The sequence below is a fragment of the Camellia sinensis genome, chromosome 10, assembly GCF_055761805.1.
Source record: "Camellia sinensis isolate YWXY chromosome 10, ASM5576180v1, whole genome shotgun sequence".
NCBI lineage: Eukaryota > Viridiplantae > Streptophyta > Magnoliopsida > Ericales > Theaceae > Camellia > Camellia sinensis.
In genome coordinates, this window is record NC_138970.1 from 118,398,178 (window position 1) to 118,419,136 (window position 20,959).

Sequence of the window (20,959 nt, forward strand, 5' to 3'; positions counted from 1 at the left end):
CCCCCGGTTTTGTTCATATGGGTTCACTACAGTTCAGGACTCAATGTCACGGTCCTGTATCTAATCTCGCAGAGTGCAATGCAAGACCGATGAATCATCAAAGAGTCCAAATCCGGCAAATCGTTTTTGAAAACAGATTTTTTGAAAGAAGTGCCAAACATGGACTGCTTTGCCAGATACAGAGTCGCCACCTAAATGTTTTGTTTTAGGGAAATTTAGGAAATCCTGACTCGTTGCCTAAGGCCACGTGTCCGTCATCACCAAAGTTGCCTCGGCTCGGGAACTTGGGTATGATTGGGAAAGGTCACTTCGTGAGCACCCCTGCTCACCCGATCAAAGATCGGCCTCTACTAACCATGATATCTAATTTTGAAAACATTATGAGTTCTTATTCCGGTTATTAGCCTAGATTTACTATGTGATGCGCACAGCATACAAGTATAGACTGGATTGCCTGAATTGGAATGAAACATCTCATGTTTGTTTTAAAAAATGGTTTGCTACTCGCAAGTAGGCTAAAATGTGGATTTGCCACCCTCAGGTGGGCTTAGAAAACATGATGATTTGCCACTCTCCAGTGGGCTTAAGACTCACAATTGATGAATTATTCCAATTCGGATAACCCAACCTTCACCCACAGGCATTCAGGCAGGTATATCATATAAGCACATAGCCTCATGGTAAGCATGCTATCATGGCAGTCACTCACACACATGCAAGGATGCTAAAGCATAAAACTTACCGAGTACTCCGAGCCAAAACAGAAACTAGTTAGAAATCAATGCATGATCCTAACTATACAGAAATGCCTAATGCAACACATGCAAAATGCAGCTAAGATAGGCTCGGCTATTCTAAGATGGCATATGAAATGCTACAACTAACAAGTATTCAATTTGGAATTGAAATACAAATGCAGTTAGTATGGTGCGCCGAGCCTGGTGCATGCAATACAGATGAATGATGCAAACATGCTATCATACTGTATGCTAATTGAAATGTGCCCTAATCTAACCATCATAAGAAGGTAAATAAAAAGGAGAAAGACGTGGGGATGGAAGACATACATCACACTCGCGCACACTTATTACAACATGGTGCCCTCGCTCGGAGGGTCCGAATGAATAATACAGTCCGAATAAATAATTAAATATTACAAAACCCTAATTAATTAACAAATTAACTAGGAAAGCGATAAATCAACATGCAAGCCTATGGACTACCTCAGTTCTGTTCCGAATGATGGAAGATGCATGCTTGAGTTGTCTGGCGCAGAAATCCATTGCGATGCCCCGATTCGCCTCTGTTTGCAATTGTTTTCGAAATGCTGTGTAAGGCTTTGGAAAGTTGCTGATTTCTAATTTGCTGCAACAGAGAGCAACAAAGGGGGCATGGCAAAGTATTTCACATATGTATGCATGACTACTCTTTAGGGAGTGTAGTTCTCGATCCTCGTGCCACCAATCACGCATATCGATGCATGATGGCCGAGGAGCCGAATTGCATGACTCAATATGAGATGAATGCACATGAAAACACAACAAGACCTAAACTCCATCATGGGTAATTCGGAGTGTCGGTGACAAGGAATTGAGACACGTTCCATTACTCGGAGTACGAAACGTCCCTCGTTTCCCGTGCTCGAGCTAACTCTTATCTCAAACACGATGCAAATAGGATGGCATACACAATGCAACTAACATACAACCTAGCATATGCATTGCTATGAAATGGCATACACAATGCTCGATGTAACATGGCATACACAATGCTCTAACACGCAACCTAGCATACGCAATGCTATGAATTGAAAGGCATACGCAATGCATAATGGACTTGCACCAATCATGAGTGGACCTCAGCTGCACTCACATCAGTGGCCATAAGATGAAAATGAGATGACCGAAATGCGTGCACACATGCACGCAAATCGAGGACCAAACCTAAGACACAACGTACAACTCTAACAAGGCATGGCAAGGCATGCAACATGGCATTCAAACATGTAAATTTCAGCACTGAAATATGATGCAAAACGATCCTGAATCATGGATATATGGCACCCGATGCATGAGATGAGCCCCAAAACTTCAAAACTAGGCACATGTATTTACTTGTAGCTATACAAAGCATGCATTATTTGACCATGAAGCGCAAAGACAGAGCCAAGGCAATCCCAAAACATGAACATTTCTAGTTCAAAGCATGGCCAAAAGATGCTAGCATGATGGACTAAAATAGCATGCAACTTTGACTAGCAAACATGGTTTACATGGCATGCATATGAAGCATATGAAATCTCACCAAACCAGCAAAAATCAGTGAATAAAACATGCCAAAATATGCCCAAATAATCACTGAAATGCAGCCAATGCATGCAAAAATGAGGGGCTTCTTTGGAAGGGCATACAAGGGGTAATTAAGCACATGCATCAAGGACACTTAGCATGGCATAACCAACTTTGGAAATCAAATATGACAGCCCTAAAACTCACCAAATTGACCCTAAAATTGGTCTAGGGAACATGCAAAGAAAGGCCTCTTTGAAGGGCCTTGAATGGGATTGTTCTACACATGCATTGTAGGTATAAAATATGATCAAAAGGGCCTTGAAAAGACCTAAGGCAAACCCTAAAACTCACAGAATGAGGCTTGGAAAGTGACTTCGATGCATGAAAAATGGGGTCCCTTTGGAAGGCCCAAAAGATCCCCAAACAAAACAAGGAGAGAGGGATTTTGGCCCTCAAAAATGCATCAAAGCCACTGAAAATCCACTGGATTTCAGTGGCTAAGAGGCCAAACCATGGCCAATGCAAGTGCTCTAATGCATGGCCCTAATCATGAAGGAATGGAGCATGCATAGGGGAAGATGACCCCAAACAGAGAATAGACCTTAATCAAACATAAAGATGATATTAAAACAAGATTTTTTTTTAGTTTAGGTCGAGGTCTAAAATGGCTCACAAATAAAGCTAATGTATCATGCAAAAACAGCCCTAAAAGAGAGATTGAACAAACACGGCAGGAAAAAGGCCTCAAACAGCAAAGAGTCCTTCAACAAAGTTGAATAGGGGCTCAAAACAAGATACTTTACAGTTTATTACAAATCTCGAATATGCTCACAAGTAAGGCTAAAATATGATGCAAAAATAGCCCTAAAAGAGAGGGAAAGGGAAAGGGGCAGTAGATGGCCTCAAACAGTAAAGAGCCCTTCAACAAAGTTGAAGAGGAGCTCAAAATAAGGTACTTCACAGTTTGGTTCGAAGCCCAGAAATGCTCAAAAATAGGGCTAATATATCATGCAAAGTAAGCCCCAAAAGAGGGATAAAGCACAAAGGGGGAGTAGAAGACTTCAAACAGAGAAAAGTCCTTAATCAAACATGAAGATGAGCTCAAAATAAAACTTTTTTTAGTTCAGGCCGAAGCCCAAAAATATAAGAAAAAGGGGCTAAGATATAGAACAAAATATTGTAAAAATGGGGAGAATAGGAGCTTACCCTTGTATCCTAAATTTCCAGCAGCCTTTGGTCCAAGAAAAGGAGCTTTCAACCTCTGTAAATGACTTCCAAGGAGCTGGAATGGATGATGGTGGTGTGGTGCTATGGGTTGTAGTGTAAATAGACCAAGGAAGTTAGGGTTTTGGAGCTTGGAATGGTAGCAATGAAGGGAGAGGTGTATATGCCTTGGTCAAAAGTGTCTAACCTTTAAATGCAAAGAGGAGGGCCTCTCTTATAGAGAAGAGAGGCCAAAGCTTCCCTTGGAAGCTTGAAAGATCCTCCATACACGTGTATGGAGGATGCCCCAAATGATCTCCAGTTGGCACAGCTGGATTACACTCAAAGAGAGGGAAAGCAATAAGCAGGCCGGCCAGTTCAAGTGGCCGGCTGGCCATTAGGGGTCAAAAGGTTCAAGAACAATTGCTGGTCGGCCTACCCAGAAAGGTGGCCTCCCAGATGAGTAGAACACACCCCTGTGGAGAAAAACCAGAAAATGTGACCTAGGAGAGAGAAAAACTAGCTTTTAAGCCAGGTTCAAAAGGGCAAAGTGAATTACTGGTCGGCCTACCCATATTGGTGGCCTCCCAGATGAGTAGATCACCATGGTGGTATGAAAAGCCAGAAAATGTGGCTCAAAAGTGGGAAAAATCAGCTTTCTGTCAGAAAAATCGGCTTTCGGAGAGAGAAAATGAGAAAACTGGCTTTTCAGGGGAATAGGTGGCCAGCCACCATCCTACCATCCTCCTAATAGTGAAAATAAGGTCTCTACCAAAAATGGACCAAAACGGATGCAAAACGAAGGTTCAGGGGCCAAAACGCGCGGTTCGGGGCCCCGAAAATAGGCTGTTAGGCACCGGAAGCGACGTATGACCACGAAGGTGGTCTCTAGGGCCACAGTGTCCCTCTAAAGGGAGGAAATAAGGTGTTTGCCCAAAACCGGAGCAAACGGAGGTAGTTAAGCGATCCCGAACCGAGGCACACCGCCGATGGCTCCGAAAATCGAAAACCAGGCTCCAAACGGGAAAAATGGCCTACGACCACGAGACGTAGCCTACGGCCACTGAGAGATGGTCTACGAGACCTCTACCTCCCTTCGGGAAGAGAAAACAAAGAAAACAGGACCTGGTTCGTACACCGAGGCAAGGCACAAAAAGAGCCCCGAAGTTTGGAGGCAAGGCTCGCAGCCTAGACTCTGAAACCTCAGGTCGAGCACAATATGCAACATCACCGAGCACTCAACTGGTGACGTCTAAGTCTTAAGGTCGGTCAAAAATGGGGTGTCTACAGTGGGACCCACTTAAATTTGGGCTCAAAATTGGCCCAAAATAAGCCTATAAAACTATAATTCCAACACATCCTTCATTTATTAAGTTAAGTAGAACATTTATGGTTTTCACTTGAGATCCTCCGTTAAATTTAGGACAATGTTAGGGATACTAAATTTTTTACCAAATAAATAACCAAATGTTTCACATGGGTGTGGGGTCCACACTTTTGTAGACCCCGCACCCATGTGAGACATTTAGTCATTTATTTGGTAAAAAATTAGGAACTTATAACATTTTCCTTAAATCAAAGATAGTGATCTATAAACAAATTTTTTTTTTTTATACAAGTTGAAATTTTTTTCATATTTATTGAACTTTTTTTTAAAAAAAAAATTTGTCACAAATATTTAAAGTTTAGATGCATCCAAAAATTTAAAATTTTTGAATAAAATATGGAAAAAATTACTAAAAATAAAAAATACGAGGAACTATTAGAAAAAACTAAAAAATTGTATTTTAAATTAAAAATAAAAAATAGTTAGTTGAGGGAGTAGAGTGATATTGAGCGATAGATCAAGCAGTTAAGTGTAATATACTTCTATAGGTAAAGGGGTATTTTTGTCACTAAAATCTGAATTGAAAAGAATTAATAGATGAAAGGTTAAGTGTTATAATTTTTAGTTCAAGTAAAGTGATATCAAACAATAATTTAAGGGGATAAAATGTAATTTTCCTTTTAAATGACAAGATCTCAATGTGTCACGTCATCTTGTAGGGATAAGCTCCTCTTATACCTCATCTCTCTATATCTCTCTATCTTCTTATTGTAGGTTTCAATTCGGACCCGCATCGATTATCCGAACCGTCTATTTTATAGGCCTCACAATAAGTCATCCTTGCAAAAAATTAGCTTTATCAAAATATTGTAAATACAAAAAATAAATCACATTTTTGTTTTATAAAATGAATGATAAATATAATTAAATTTGAACCATCTATTTTATAAAACAAAATGCGATTTGTTTCTATATTTATAGTTGTCCGATGAAACTAATTTTTTACATAGATGACTTTCATTGCGAGGACTACGAAATAGATGGTTTGGATCATTAATGCGGGGTCGAATTAAAACCCATAAAATGAGTATGAAAAGGTATAGAGAGATGAGGTATGTGGGGAGCTTATCCCGATTTTGTATTATTGACTTGAGTTTAGATTGTCTCCAGTCCACGAGATAAGCTTCCCTCCATATTTTTATCTCTTCATACTTCTCCATACCTTTTTATTGGTCCTAATTCGAATCCGCACCGATAATCTAAATCATCTATCTGGTAAGTTGCAATAAAGGTCATCCATGCAAAAAATAAGCTTCATCGAAAAATTATAAGTTAAGAAAAAATAGCATTATGTTTGATAAAATGAACAACAAATGTGATTGTGAACTTAAAGCATCCATTTTATAAAATAAAATATTTTTTGTTTCTCTATTTATAATTTTTCAATGAAATTCATTTTTTGCATTAATGACTTTTATTACAAAACTTATAAGATAAGCGGTTTGGATCATTGGTGTGGATCTGAATTGGAGCCTACAAGAGGAATATTGAGAGGTATGATGAGATGAAAGTATGGAGGGGAGCCTATCCCCCAGTCCACTTTATGAACTGGACTGTGCTGTTTAGACGCGTGGGGCTTACTACAGGTCCCACCTCGATGATTCGAACTGTTCATTTTTTAAGCCATAACATATAAATCATTTATGAAAAAAAATTAAGTTAATCTAATAATTATAGTTATGTTAGTTTATTACATTTGTCTCCCAAAAGATTGATGATTTAGTTTTTAAATAATATTTATCGTTCATTTTTTGTAAATAAATAACATAAACTAACTTAGCTACAATTATTAAATTGACCTAGATTTTTTCATAAAAAAAAATTACATGGTGTGATCTGAAAAATGAACAATTTAAATTATCATAGTGAGATTTATGATAAATCTCACAGTCCCAAATAACATAATCCAATCCATAAAATGGATTAGAAACAAGCTGTGCCGATTTCGTTTTTTGTATTTTGTTTTTTTTTTTTTGAGTTATGCTAGGGATCCCAAACAAATTATCAAATTTTTTACCAAACCTCTCACATGGGTGTGGGACTCACACAAAGCATCTTCTTTTTTTTTCGAGATCAAAGGTCCATTTGAGATTTAATGATTGATTTTTTTTTGTTTAATTTTTTTAACATTTTTTTTATTCGGGTGAAAATGTTTTTTATCAAAAAATAATTTATATAATACCAATCTTTTTTTGATTGTAAGTGTTTTAAGAGTATTGGGTTTATTTTTAATTATTGTTTACATTTAGTTTTTTTTAATTCATATTTAATTTGCTTTTATGTAATACTTCATCTGAAGATTTTGGTGTATAAATTATGTATCTTGAAAAATTGGAAAATTAAAAATTTTGTTTTGTTGATTATGTTGATTGAAAAAATAACCAAAAATAAAAAATAAAAAAAATTGTATAACGGATATACATTATGTAATAACCCGACCCTTTCATATGCCTAAATCCCTCATGAGATAGGATTATATATGTGTTTATATGTTTGATATGAAATTCCATGTTTTAATAAGTGAATTGTATGTTTATAAATTTCTATATGTCGGTTAATAGGAAATCTGTTGAAATTGCAATCTTTAGATTGAAAATTGAAAGCTGTAGACGCACGATAACTGGAAACTGGCTTTATAGTTATGATTAAAATGATTTTTAGGACATAATATGAACTTTTGTAAAAATTTGATTCGTAATGATTTAATTAGCTTTATTTAGCTAATTTCTTAATTAAGCCACTTTTGACTCAAGAAGCTTAAGTCTTAGTTATAGGAGATATATGCACTTGAGCCTTAAGTAGGGGACTTAGGCAAAACCTAAAGTATTTTCTTGGGAAGAGCTCTATAGAAAGAAAGAAGAGAAAAGAGAGAACGGAAAAGAGAGAAGGGAAAAGAAAGCTCAACCTAGGGTTTGGAGATAGAAGAATTGGAGAGGGAATTCAAGAAATTTAGCTTAAGGTATGTCTAATTCATCAAGAATACTCTATTTCTTGCCTCAATTGATTAGAATCAAGACTTAAAATGAAGCTTTAGCACTCATGGAATTAGGGTTATGAGTTATGAACTGGATTAAACAAATCTCATGAAAGTGAACACGTGGTCTTTACATTTTGCTTGCTTTATGAGTTAATTCCTTCATTTTGAGTTGGATTATGTGAAATTTCTATTTAACCTCCTCTCTTGCATGCCTTGACTTCATGTGTATATGTGTATATATGTATATATATGAAAAAGATGAAGTAATGAAGGAAATACGAGGAGTAAGGTTTGATATGTCAAATAAAAGAAAGTGCTTGAGATTCACATGTATTGTGTTCATATGTCATAATTTTGAAGTTGTATTGTTTGATTTGTGCCATAGAAATGCCTTAGTAAGCTTGAATTTGTTGGATTTTTGGACTACACAAATAGAGCCAAAACCACACATACGGGATGCACAGCCGCACGTGCGGGGCTCACAGCCGCATGTGCGGAAAATAGGGGAGGCAGAGGTTGGCATTCTGAAATAGAAGCACGTGTGGGGCCACGCGTGTGGTGAGGGACCTCCGCATATGCGAGAAGTGGGAAAAATTTCTGTTGTTTTTTGAAACTGTTAGGTCCCTTAGTTTTGTCAATCCTGCGAACAAACATTGTTAATCGAGTTATAAGTTTCTTGGTTGTTTTGCCTTGCTCGCTCGAGCGAAGGAGTCTTGGCTCGAGCGAAGAAGTTATGTTCCCAGAAGTTGTCTTTGTCTGCAAAAATTCTAGGAAGGAGTATTGTTAGCTCGAGCGAAGAAAACTTGGCTCGAGCGACGCCACTTAAGAAATACACGCATAATTGGTACCTCGCTCGAGCGACCTTTACGGGCCTGTTTTCTATATATATGTATTTCAGTCCGTCATAGGGTTAGCTTTGATAGATCTGTTTTGAGGGCTCTAGGGTTTTCTTTTGGGACTATTTTGCTAGTTTTTCCTTTGATGTTTGCTTGAGTACTAAACTCACATGGTTGGTTAATATACATCAAAGGGTTATTTGAGTGATCATCTTCAAGAGTGTTCTTCTTCGATGGAATTCGGAGATTCAAGCGTGGAGTGTTCGAAGGTGTTCGAAGTTTTGTACGGTCGTTGAGTTGACGTGGATGTTGTGGAATCAACATCAATCTAATCAATCCTGGGACGATGGTTGCGGTGAAAGATATAGAAAGCGTTGAAGACAAATTGACAGTGTTTGGGTAATTTGTTTGGGTTTTTCATAGTGGATTGATTTGTGGCGTTTCGCCCGTGGTTCTTTTAATCACAATTGGAGGTACTCCAATAGTGATTTTTTTCACGTAAAAATCATTTGTGTCTATTTATTGTTTCTGAAACAACAATCTAAATCACTTTTGTTCGTGCTTGATGATTCAAATTGTTAGTTTTAATTGTTTGGGAATTGGCACAATTAAATCTTGATCTAATCACAAATCACTTAGGTTTTTCAATTGGTATCAGAGCCGGTCACTCTTTGTTTTTATCCAAACTATAGGAGTGTGATTTTGTGTGATTGATGATATGGATTCAATTCACGAAGGTAACTCGACCCATAGACCTCCATTACTTGATGGTACAAACTATTCTTATTGGAAAGCTCGTATGAAAGCATTTTAAAAATCTATCAATGAGAAAGTTTGGCACTATGTGATCTATGGGTGGAGTGAACCTGTTTTCACCATTGATGGTGTTGATATTCCCAACCTTTTGATAAATGGGACGCATTCGATTATCAAAACTCGAGTTGGAATAGTAAGGCTTTCAATTCCCTCTTTTGCTCTGTCACACGTGAAGAGTTTCGTAGTATTTGCATGTGTGAAGTAGCAAAAGAGACTTGGGACATTCTTAAAACAATTCATGAGGGTACTACTTCTGTTAAAAGGTCAAAACTTCAATGTCTCACATCTTTGTTTGAAACTTTTTTTATGCGTGATGATGAGATGTTTGATGATTTTTATGCTAAACTTAGTGACATCGTGAATTCGTGTTTCACACTCGGTGAAAAAAATCCCTGAAGCTAAGGTTGTTGGAAAAATTTTGCTGTCTTTATTCGAGAGGTTCCAATCAAAAGTTACGGCTATTGAGAAGGCTTAGAATGTTGATACCCTCAAGCTTGATTAGTTGGTTGGAAACTTGCAGACTTATGAAGCCCACCAGATTTCTAAGAAAAAATAAAAAGATAGTGTGGCTTTTACTAGTGCTCATGAGACTGCAAAGACCCCCGAGATTAAGTTTGATCTAGAGTATGAAATGACGGCTATGTTTACTAAATAGTTCAAAAAAAAATTAAAGAAAAAGAAGCCTAATTTCATGGACCCTATTTCAAAAGATAAGAGTAATGAAAAACCCAAAACTTTTCCACTAAAAATTGCTCCAAAAACTAAAAAGAAGACTGTGAAGGAGAAGGTGTCAAGTGTTACGAATGTCAAGTGTTTGGACATATTGCTCTTGAATGTCCTTCGAAAAAGAATCGGAAGAAAGTCTATACAGTGACTTGGGATGATGAAAGTGGGTTAGAGCAAAAACCTAAAGAAACCGAATCCGGTGAAGATGGAGATAGTACTTACATGGCATTCTGGTCTACTGTCACTCAATCTCCTCCAAAGCCAGTGAAATTTGCTTGTGGTCAGAATTTGCACCATTCTCCTACCTCTGATGGGAGTAATTACTTGTTCTAGAAGATCAGAATGAGGATGTTTCTGAGAGCTTACGACCCTGAGGGCTGACAAGCCATTGAAGAGGATATTGAAAGCGCTGACAATCCGAGTAATCAAAGAGTTCTGACTACCATTCGTGAAGCAATTTCTGAAGAAGAACAGCAACAGATTGCTTACTGCACAAAGGCCAAAGATGCATGAGACATTCTGAGTCAATTTCATGAAAGAGGAGAGTCATCTTTACCACCATCTATTAATTTTCATGCCTTGGTTACTCGACTGGATGAGGTCCAGGAGAAAGAAGAGCAAAAAAAAAATGATGAAACCTCGGAAGACAATGATGAGATTGATGGTGATGACCTACAATAAGCTTATGAAAAGCTTTATGATGAATCTTTGAATTTGTCCAAGATCAATGACAAACTCACTCTCAAGCTCAAAACATGTGAAAGCAAGAATGTCAAGCTAAAGGGAGAGATTGAAGCTGCAAAAAGGGATGTTATCAAAATCTCAAATGACAGGCAAGACATTTGCAGAAAGCTTCTAGCTTGTGAAACCGAAAGGAATGAACTTCTGAGCATCGATGATACATTTGAAGAGAAGATTGGAATCCTTGAGATGTCACAAGCCACGTTGGAAGAGCTGATTAGTCAGAAAGAGGAAGAACTCAAAGTTGCTAGAGCCATAATTAATATGTGGAACAAAGGGTCAAAGACACTTGAAGGCATTATCGGGTCTCAACAAATGATTGGTGATAAAAGTGGGACAGGCTATACTGCTATAACGCTTCAAAAAGGACAGGCTTCTACATCACATAACATCAAGACTCAAATAAAAGGAAAGATGAAGGTGCAACAGGGTGACAAAACCTAACGAGGGTAAGATCAACAAAAAGGAGGTAAAACCTATTTTTGTTTGTCATCATTGTCGTAGGTATGGACGCATTCGTCCTTATTGTTTTGAGTTGTTTGGTAAGGTGTCTTAAAAGGGTAGAAATTCTAATACTGTTTGGGTTAGAAGACAACCTTACATGTCTAGGCGGAACACCAAAATTCATAAGGATGTTCACAACCCTAAGACATTTACCAAGACTGCTAGTCCTCATTTTACAAAGACCAAAAAGATATGAGTTAAAAAAGTGACTTAACGTGTTTCATTGTTCACATTGCACTAAAATCACGTGACTCATATATGTGCTATCTTGATAGTGGGTGCTCTCATCATATGTTTGGTGACAAATCCTACTTCACATCTCTTGATAAATATGACGGAGGAATTGTTATCTTTAGAGATGGTGCACTTCTAGAGTCATTGGTAAGGGCTCTATAAATTCTGCTGGTCTTCCTAAACTTGAAAATGTTTTACTTGTTGACGGCCTTAAAAGCTAATCTGTTGAGCATTAGTCAAATGTGTGATTCTCATCATGAAGTATTATTTTCAAAAAATAAATGTGAAATTTTGGATAAGAAAGGAAATACTGTCATGCATAGGGTTCGCACATCTGATAATGGCTATGGGATTGTTACCACTAATGATCTTACTTGTCACTCGGCCATCATAAGTAACATTGACCTGTGGCATTAAAGATTAGGTCACATGAATTTCAAAGACCTAACTAAGATTGCTAACAAAGAGCTTGTGAGATGAGTACCCAAAATGGGTAAGAATGTGAACCATGTGTGTGGTCCGTGTCAACTTGGGAAGCAAACTCGTGGTCCTTATAAAAAGGTGAATAGTTTCATAACCAAACGTCCTCGTGAATTAGTTCATATAGATCTTATGGGACCCACTCGCACTGAAAGCATTGGAGGTAAAAGATACATTTTTTTAACCATTGATAATTATACTCGTTTTTCATGGATAAATTTTTTAAAAGAAAAATTTGATACGTTTTCCAGGTCTTAGTCCTTTAAATCCAAAATGAACAGGGTGTTTCTATTAGGCGTATCATAAGAATCCGAACTGATTATGGTCGTGAGTTTGAAAATAGTTCATTTTCGGATTTTTGTGATATGCGTGGAATTAAGCATGAATTTTCTGCACCGATTACTCCACAACAAAATAGAGTTGTTGAGAGGAAGAACAGGGTTATTCAAGAGATGGCTAGGGTCATGCTCCTTAGTAAGAAAGTTCCTTTAAAGTTTTGGGCTAAAGCCTTAAATACCGTTGTTTATGTTATAAATCGTGTGTCTTTAAGACCCGACACTTTACAAACTTCATATGAATTATGGAAGGGATTGAAACCTAATGTAAAATACTTCAAAACTTTTGGGAGTAAATATTACATTTTCAAAGATAGAGTGCCCTTGGGAAAATTTGACTCTCAAAGTGATGAAGGTATTTTTCTAGGGTACTCAACCTCTAGTAGAGCTTTTCGTGTCTATAACCTACGTACTTTGTCTTTAATGGAATCGATCAATGTGGTTATAGATGACATATGTTCTCCTACTTCAGTGTTAAATGAGGAAAATAATGGTGAGTCTCCAATCCTGGATACTGAACCACAGAGTCAAGGAGAAGCAGAGGACTAAGCTCAAGTAGGTGAGCCAGGATCAATTTCAAAAGTAAGTCCGAGTGCAAAAAGTGCACAAAGAGACACCACTTTTGATGCTCCTGTCACTACAAATCCAGAATTCAAACCATCAGCGAGGGTGAAACTGAATCATTTGACTCAACAGGTGATTAGAAGTGTCTCAGATCAAATGAAAACCCGAAGACAAATTCGAGAGGAAGTATCTCATATGTGTTATGTTTCATTAATTGAACCTAAGAATATAAAAGAGGCCTTACTAGATGATACTTAGGTCAATGCCATGCATGAAGAATTAGGTCAATTTGAATGTAACAATGTTTGGACTCTTGTCCCCAGACCTAGAGACATGAATGTGATAGGTACCAAGTGGATCTTTAAAAATAAATCTGATGAGAATGGTATTGTGGTTAAAAATAAAGCTAGGTTGGTTGCTCAAGGCTATACTAAAGTAGAGGGTGTTGACTATGACAAGACGTTTGCCCCAGTTGCACGTCTCGAATCTATTTGTATTTTACTTGGTGTTGCATGCTTTCTTGGGTTCAAATTGTTTCAAATGGATGTGAAAAGTGCCTTTCTGAATGGGTACTTGAAAGAAGAGGCTTATGTTGAGCAACCAAAAGGGTTTGAGGACCCAAAATGTCCAAACCATGTCTACAAGTTAGGCAAGGCTTTGTATGGGTTGAAACAAGCCCCTCGGGCATGTTATGATAGACTCACTACCTTTATTCTTGATAATGATTTTCAAAGGGGTAGTATGGACAAGACTTTATTTGTGAAATATACTAAGTCTCATATACTTGTTGCTCAGATTTATGTTCATGATATTGTGTTTGGATCCACTGCTGATCATCTTGTGAAATATTTTTCAGATTACATAACACATGAGTTGAGATGAGCATGATGGGAGAGTTGTCTTATTTCTTAGGTCTTCAAATTAAATAGCCTCCTTTGGGTATGTTTGTTTTTTAGACTAAGTATGCCAAAAACCTTGTGTCTAAGTTCGGTTTAGAGTCGGCCAAACATGCTCATACTTCCATGAGCACCAGTTTTCACCTTTCCAAAGATTCATCTAGTACTGATGTTGATCCTACCCTTTATAGGAGTATGATAGGGAGTCTTCTGTACCTCACAGCCAGTCGTCCTGACATTGCTTTTAGTGTAGGTGTTTGTGCCCGTTACCAAGCCTGTCCTAAAGAGTCTCTTCTTCTTGCAGTCAAACGCATCATTAAGTATATTAATGGGACATTGGGTTATGGGATTTGGTTTTCAACCGACACTACAGCTGAAATCACTGATTTTTTTTATGTCGACTGGGCAAGATGTGCTGATGATCGAAAGAGCACATCCGGAGGTGTTTTTACCTAATTTGGTTGCCTGGCATAGCAAAAAGCAAAAAGCAAAATGCCATCTCTCTTTTGACTGCTGAGGCTGAATACATTGCTGCAGGGAGTTATTGTGCCCACAGGTTGTGGATGAAGCAAACACTTCATGATTATAGTATAGACCAGAACACTCTCACCCTCTTTTGTGATAATACTAGTGCCATTAATATTTCTAAAAATCCAGTCCAACACTCTCGTACCAAACACATTGACATTCGTCATCATTTTATTCGAGAGTTAGTGGAAGAGGGCCTTGTTATTCTTGAACATGTACCCACTAAGCATCAAAAGGCTAATATTTTTACAAAATCCCTTGATCTTCTTAGGTTTGAGTTCCTTAGAAAGACCTTGGGTGTTGTGCTTAGTCATTAGGATGTGGCTTGTTACTAGAGTGGATGAGAATGATTGGCTTTATGTGTGCTTGGATGCTATAATCTCATTATCATTGATTCTATCATCTCTGCATTTAGAGTTATATGAACACCTCTCATGCTGCTTGCAAGATTTCATTCTTCTTTGTTCGTAGCTCATTTTGAATGCCCATGCTCATTGACTTCATGATCTCATTATGTAGACATTCTTGAGATAAGCTATTGCGGGGGTTTCCGCACAAGTGATCAAAGTTCTCTATGGACCACTAATAGTGTCACTTATACATTTTCAGAGGAATTAACCTATACTAGCATATCATGGGTGATGTTGAGTCTCTTAACCATCTACTATCATTTTTCATTTCCCCCGGTTCCTCCCTCAGTTCATTGAAGTCTGGGCATTAGGAAAAGGCTACCTCAAAGGCACCAACCAGGCCATCCTTATTGATTTCATGCTTCTTTGGTTTGGTCTTCATACACTTGAGCATGCATGCCACCAGTGAGTTCCCACAAGCAAGAAAAGTTGAATAAAAAAGGAAAAGAAAAAGGGACTCATTGATTGAGGGGGAGCCTTTGCTTTTACTCAACAAATACCCCTTGATTCCTAATGGTTTGACTTTTCTCAGTGATGTTTAGTTACTCTTGCCGGAGGTCCAGCCATCTGGTCACTACGAGGATGAACTCTAGCTCTGTGGCCTCTGAAGGATTGCACACACACAAACACACACACACATTCATTTTGTGAGCTCTCATGATTATATTTGAGTTATGTATTCTCATGTAGCTTATGCTCATTGATCAATATTTATCTAATTTGCTCATGATATTATGCCTCATATTGTCAATATTGCAAGTTTGCAAGCTTTATGGTTTGTGGGTTATCTCATCTTAGTGTCACATTCTTCCTATTGAGCTCACTTCTTTTGTTTCAGGTCTCACTTAATAGTGTGAGTGTTTTTGTTTTTGCTCAAAAAGGTGTTTTTCTGGTGTTTTGTTTTTTTGTCTTCGCCCGAGCTAGGGAGTTTGCGTTTGACCTAGTACTTTTTGCAGATGGCACAAATTTTGGAAGTGTGTTTTTTGTGCTTGAGCGACCCTGCGTGTGTAAGTGTCTTAGCTCGAGCGACAACATTCCCTATTTTGGTTTAAATAGTTTCTTCCGCCTCTTTTGTCCTATTTTCCCCCATTTGCACTGATTGCTCTCTCTCTCTCTCTCTCTCTCTCTCTCTCTCTCTCTTTCTCTCTCTCTCCTAAGGCGATTATACCCCTATTGCTATTCATCCCTTGATCTTCACTCAATTTTGGGGGGCGTCTCTCATCCATCCTTCTTGCATCATCATTGTTAGTATGTCTTTCTCTTTTTCTTTTTTTTTTTCTACCATTTTCTTTCTTTATGTATGTTGCTCTGCTCCGTTTGTGGTGTCTAGGGTTCTTCTTCATTGTTGGTTTTGTTTCAGTCATTATGGTTTGCTGTCTCTCTATTGAATTTTGGTTTAGTAGTTTGGTGCATCATTGCTATGGTTTTGCTAGGGTTTTGTTAGGGCTTTAATTATTTTTTTTACCTTGGCTTTGCCATGTGTTTCAATTACTAAATTATGGTGGTCTCAGTGAATTGTATTGCTGTTGCTTTCCTTAATCTACTGTCTATATATCTCTCATACTGATGTATTTGTTTGATTTTGGAAATTGACCTAGCCATGTATCTATACTTTCCCTACTCTTACAGTCATTGTTATAATGCTTTGTTTTTGTGCATTTTGATGTTTTTAACCTTGTTGGACTAATGATTTTTGTTGTGCTCTTATGTTTGTTTTTGGGGGTTCTAATGGGCTTTGGGTGTTTATTTTCTGTCTTGGTGGGTTGGGGTTTTGTGGTGATCTTTTCTTATTGTTAGTCAGTCATGGCTAAGTCCTCTAAATGCCTTAAAACCACCGTGTCATGCCCCAATTTCAATACTGACAAATTCCAATCCAAGGAAAAATCTAATCTCTATCGGAATTTCTATGTTTCTAGGAAAGTTCACTTAGAAAGGAATGTCCACCCTAGTGCTTTTGAGTCATTCCGATTCGATCTTTGTTTGATGCTTTAGGGGGTGACCAGGTCCTACTTTTCTCTGGACCACAAAATCTTAGCTAGGTTTGGGAATTCTATTGTAATATGCACTCCATTTGCAAGGAAATAGTCCCTTCTTTTCTCACTTGGGTTCGTAACAAAGCCTTGGTCATTGATGACGAAGTCATCAATGAGGTTTCTTAATCTTCCGGAAGCCCGGAACTGTCACTATCCTTTTATTACCCGTTGTTTTGTTGATTTTGATCAAGTCGCCACTAAACTTTGTGGCACTCCCCGGACTTGGGTTGCTGGGGCTCTTATTCAGCAAAATGAGCTTCTTTCCCATTTTCATCTCCTCAATATCATTGTTTGTGCCAACATCCATGTTACTTCTCATTCTTCTGACATTACCCAAGATCAGGGTTATGTGTTGTATTGTATTGACCACTGCTTTCCCATCAACTTGTCTGAAATGATAGTATCCAAAATGATTAGTGTGTTTGAGGGTCGCAAGTCTTTGGGTCTCTCTTATGAATGTTTTCTCACTCGATTTCTTATATCTCTTGGTGTCCCCACCTTTGATGATGACGAGTTTGGCTCTCCCATTAAACCTATCACCAAATTGACTATCTCATAGAGTCAAGCTCATGTCAAGGGGGGTTCGTCGGGAGTTGGGGTATCTGATGCAAGTAATGATCCACTTGCTGAGGAGGTCGAGATTGATGCAGCCATAGCCGGTGCACTTGAGATGTGTCCTTGTTCATTTCGTGGCCAGCTGCAGTAGTTTGAGCAGTCTGTCACCCATCGCCTTGATCAGCTTGATGCCTGGCTCGATACACTTGATGGCTGCCTTGATCAGCAGACCGCCATGTTGACTTAGATCCTTTTCTTTGTTACAAATGCAGTCGTCGCCTCCACCAGACTCAGAGTGATATTTGTTTATGGATAGTTTCCTTTACGTTTGGACTATACATTCTTTTTCTTTTGTCTCTCCTGGACAAAAAGGGGGGAGTATGTTTTGTTGTGGTTGGGGTATATATATCTGTTTGCATGGTTGGGGTATATATTTCTGTTTGCATGATGGTTGCTCTATTAGGATATAGTTGTAGATTTTGCATACTGGACATAATATTTTTGGGATTTTGATTAGTTTCGATTCATTATTGTAGACGTCCCCGAACGTCCCAGGAGGAAAATCCCATTCTGTTCATTTGGGATCACTACAGTTCAGACTCAAATTGTCACGGTTCTAAATCTGAACCAAAGAGTCCAAATTCGGCAAATCATTTTTGAAAACAGATTTTTTTTGTAAAGAAGTGCCAAACATAGACTGCTTTGCCAGATACAGAGTCGCCACCTAAATATTTATTTTGAGGGAATTTAGGAAACCCTGACTCGTTGCCTAAGGCCATGTGTCCGTCATCACCAAAGTTGCCTCGGCTCGGGAACTTGGGTATGATTGGGGAAGGTCAGCTATGAGCACCCCCGCTCGCCCAATCAAAGATCGGCCTCTACTAACCATGATATCGAGTTTTGAAAACGTTATGTGGTCTTATTCCGGTTATTAGCCTAGATTTACTATGTGATGCACACAGCATAAAAGTATAGACTGGGTCGCCTGAATTGGAACAAAACATTTCATGTTTGTTTTGACAGTGGTTTGCTACTCGTAAGTAGGCTAAAATGCAGATTTTGCCACCCTCGGGTGGGCTTAGAAAAACATGGTTTTGCCACTATTTAGTGGGCTTAAAACTCACAGTCAATGCATTTTTCCAATTTAGATAATCCAACCTTCACCCACAGGCATTCAGGCAGATACATCACATAAGCACATAGCCTCATGGTAAGCATACTATCATGGCAACACTCACACACATGCAAGGATGCTAAAGCGTAAATGCTTACCGAGTACTCCAAGCCAAAACAAAAATTAGTTAGTAATTGAATGCATGATCCTAGTTCATGTCAAGATGGCTAATGTAACACATGCAAGATGCAACTACAATAGGCTCGGCTATTCTAAGATGGCATATGATGATGGTACAGCTAACACGTATTCAACTTAGAATTGAAATACAAATGCAGTTAGTATGATGCGCCAAGCCTGGTGCATGCAATACAGGTGAATGATGCAAACATGCAAGCATAAGTATGCTAATTGAAACATGCCCTAATCTAACCATCGTAAACTGGTAAATAAAAGGGAGAAAGACGTGGGGTTGGAAGACATGCATCACACACATGCACGCTTATTACAACATTGCCCTCTCGCGGAGGGTCCAAATAAATAATACAAACAGAATAAATAATTAATTAACCTAGCTGATTAAATATTACATAACACTTAACTAATTAAACAAATTAACTAAGCTATAGAAAGCAGTAAAAGGCCTCGGGAAGAGGGATGCACGCATGCTCGGATTGGCTTCGCTCGGAAATCCATTTCCATGACACAATCGCCTCTGTCTGCACTGTTTTGCATCTTTAAAAATAGTGCCAACCTTTATGACACTTCTGAACCGCCTTAGAGACATGCTGAGAGGCCATCGACCATGAGATGGGACCACTGGCCAAGTGAAACAGGTCATTGACCAAAAATTGTGCTCTCGGCCAAAAATGGATAGTCGGCCGGCACTGAAGATGGCCGACCGGCCATCGCTTCCTGCAGAATCCTGTTTGACAGCAGTAGAGGGCAAACAGAGCATGACAATGCATTTTCAAATCAATGTATGCACAACCACCCTCCTTATCATGTCATGAACTCAAGGGAGTATGGTTCTCGACTCTCGGGCCACCAATCACGTATTTCAATGCATGATGGCCAAAGGAGTCGAGTTATGCATTTTGATGTCAAATGTAATGCACACCAAACAAATACATAAGGCCCAACCTCAATCATGGTGATTTCAAGAGGCAAGGCATGCGTGCAAAATGCAATGCAACCTAGGCATGCAAGCTAAGTGTGCACCATGAACATGAGGGTAAGCAATGCAAACATGCAACATGGACAACACACAAACATGTAACAACATGTTAAGTGGCTAAGAGAGAGAATACATGCCAAATGCATTACAACCTAAGCATGCAACAACATGTCATATAGCTCAAGCAATGCAACAAAATGCAATATGGCTAAGCATGTGTCAATAATGCAAGTAATGAGCATGCAAAACATCATGCAACCAAAGCATGCAAACATGAAGCAATGTAACAACATTTGAGCAACATGCAAAAGGTGGACTTAAACTAATATGGACAAGCCTCAGCCATGTCTAAAATCAGTGGCCAAAATGATGCGACAAAGGCATGAAAACACACACACAAGCATGCATACACAAGGGCCTAAACATGGAGCATAAGACATCAACTTTTCAAAGCATTGAAAGGATGGAAAATGCAAGCATACAAGAATGAAACATGGACTGAAATATGATCTCCAATGATGCCAAATCACAAGAGTAAGCCAAGTAAAGCACGCTAGTGACCTATACACCCAAAGCTAGCAAGCTAAAATGCATGATGGCTATACAAATCATGGCAAACATGATCAGAACAACCAAAACCAGACCTCAAGCATGGCAAAACAAAGCTAAAATCTTCATGAGGTTAAGCCAAAACATGTAAGCATGGTGGTCTAAACACAAGGTGAATGTTAAGGAAAATGAGAGGATTTGCAAAGCAAGTACATGAAGCATGCAAGAGCCAACTAAACCAGTAAAAGTTAGAGCTATAACATGCCAAATAAAGCCCCAAAACCCACTGAAACATAGTCAACACATGTTAGAATGAGGTGCTCCTTTGGAAGGCCATGCAAGGGGTTGCTCTACACATGTAAGAGGCAAGCCTTAAATGACAAAAACAGCTCTGGAAAAGGTTCAAACAGGCCCAAAAACTCACTAAAAAATGCCTGAACCGAGCTCAAGAAGTGTGCAAATAAGGGCTCCTTTGAAGGGCCAAAAATGCTAGTAAATAAGATAACAAATGAGAGGATCACCTCTCTCCTTCTTAAGACCTCAAAACACCATCCCCTCTGGATTTCAGTGGTGGGAGGGCCAATACAAGGTGGTCCCGAAGCT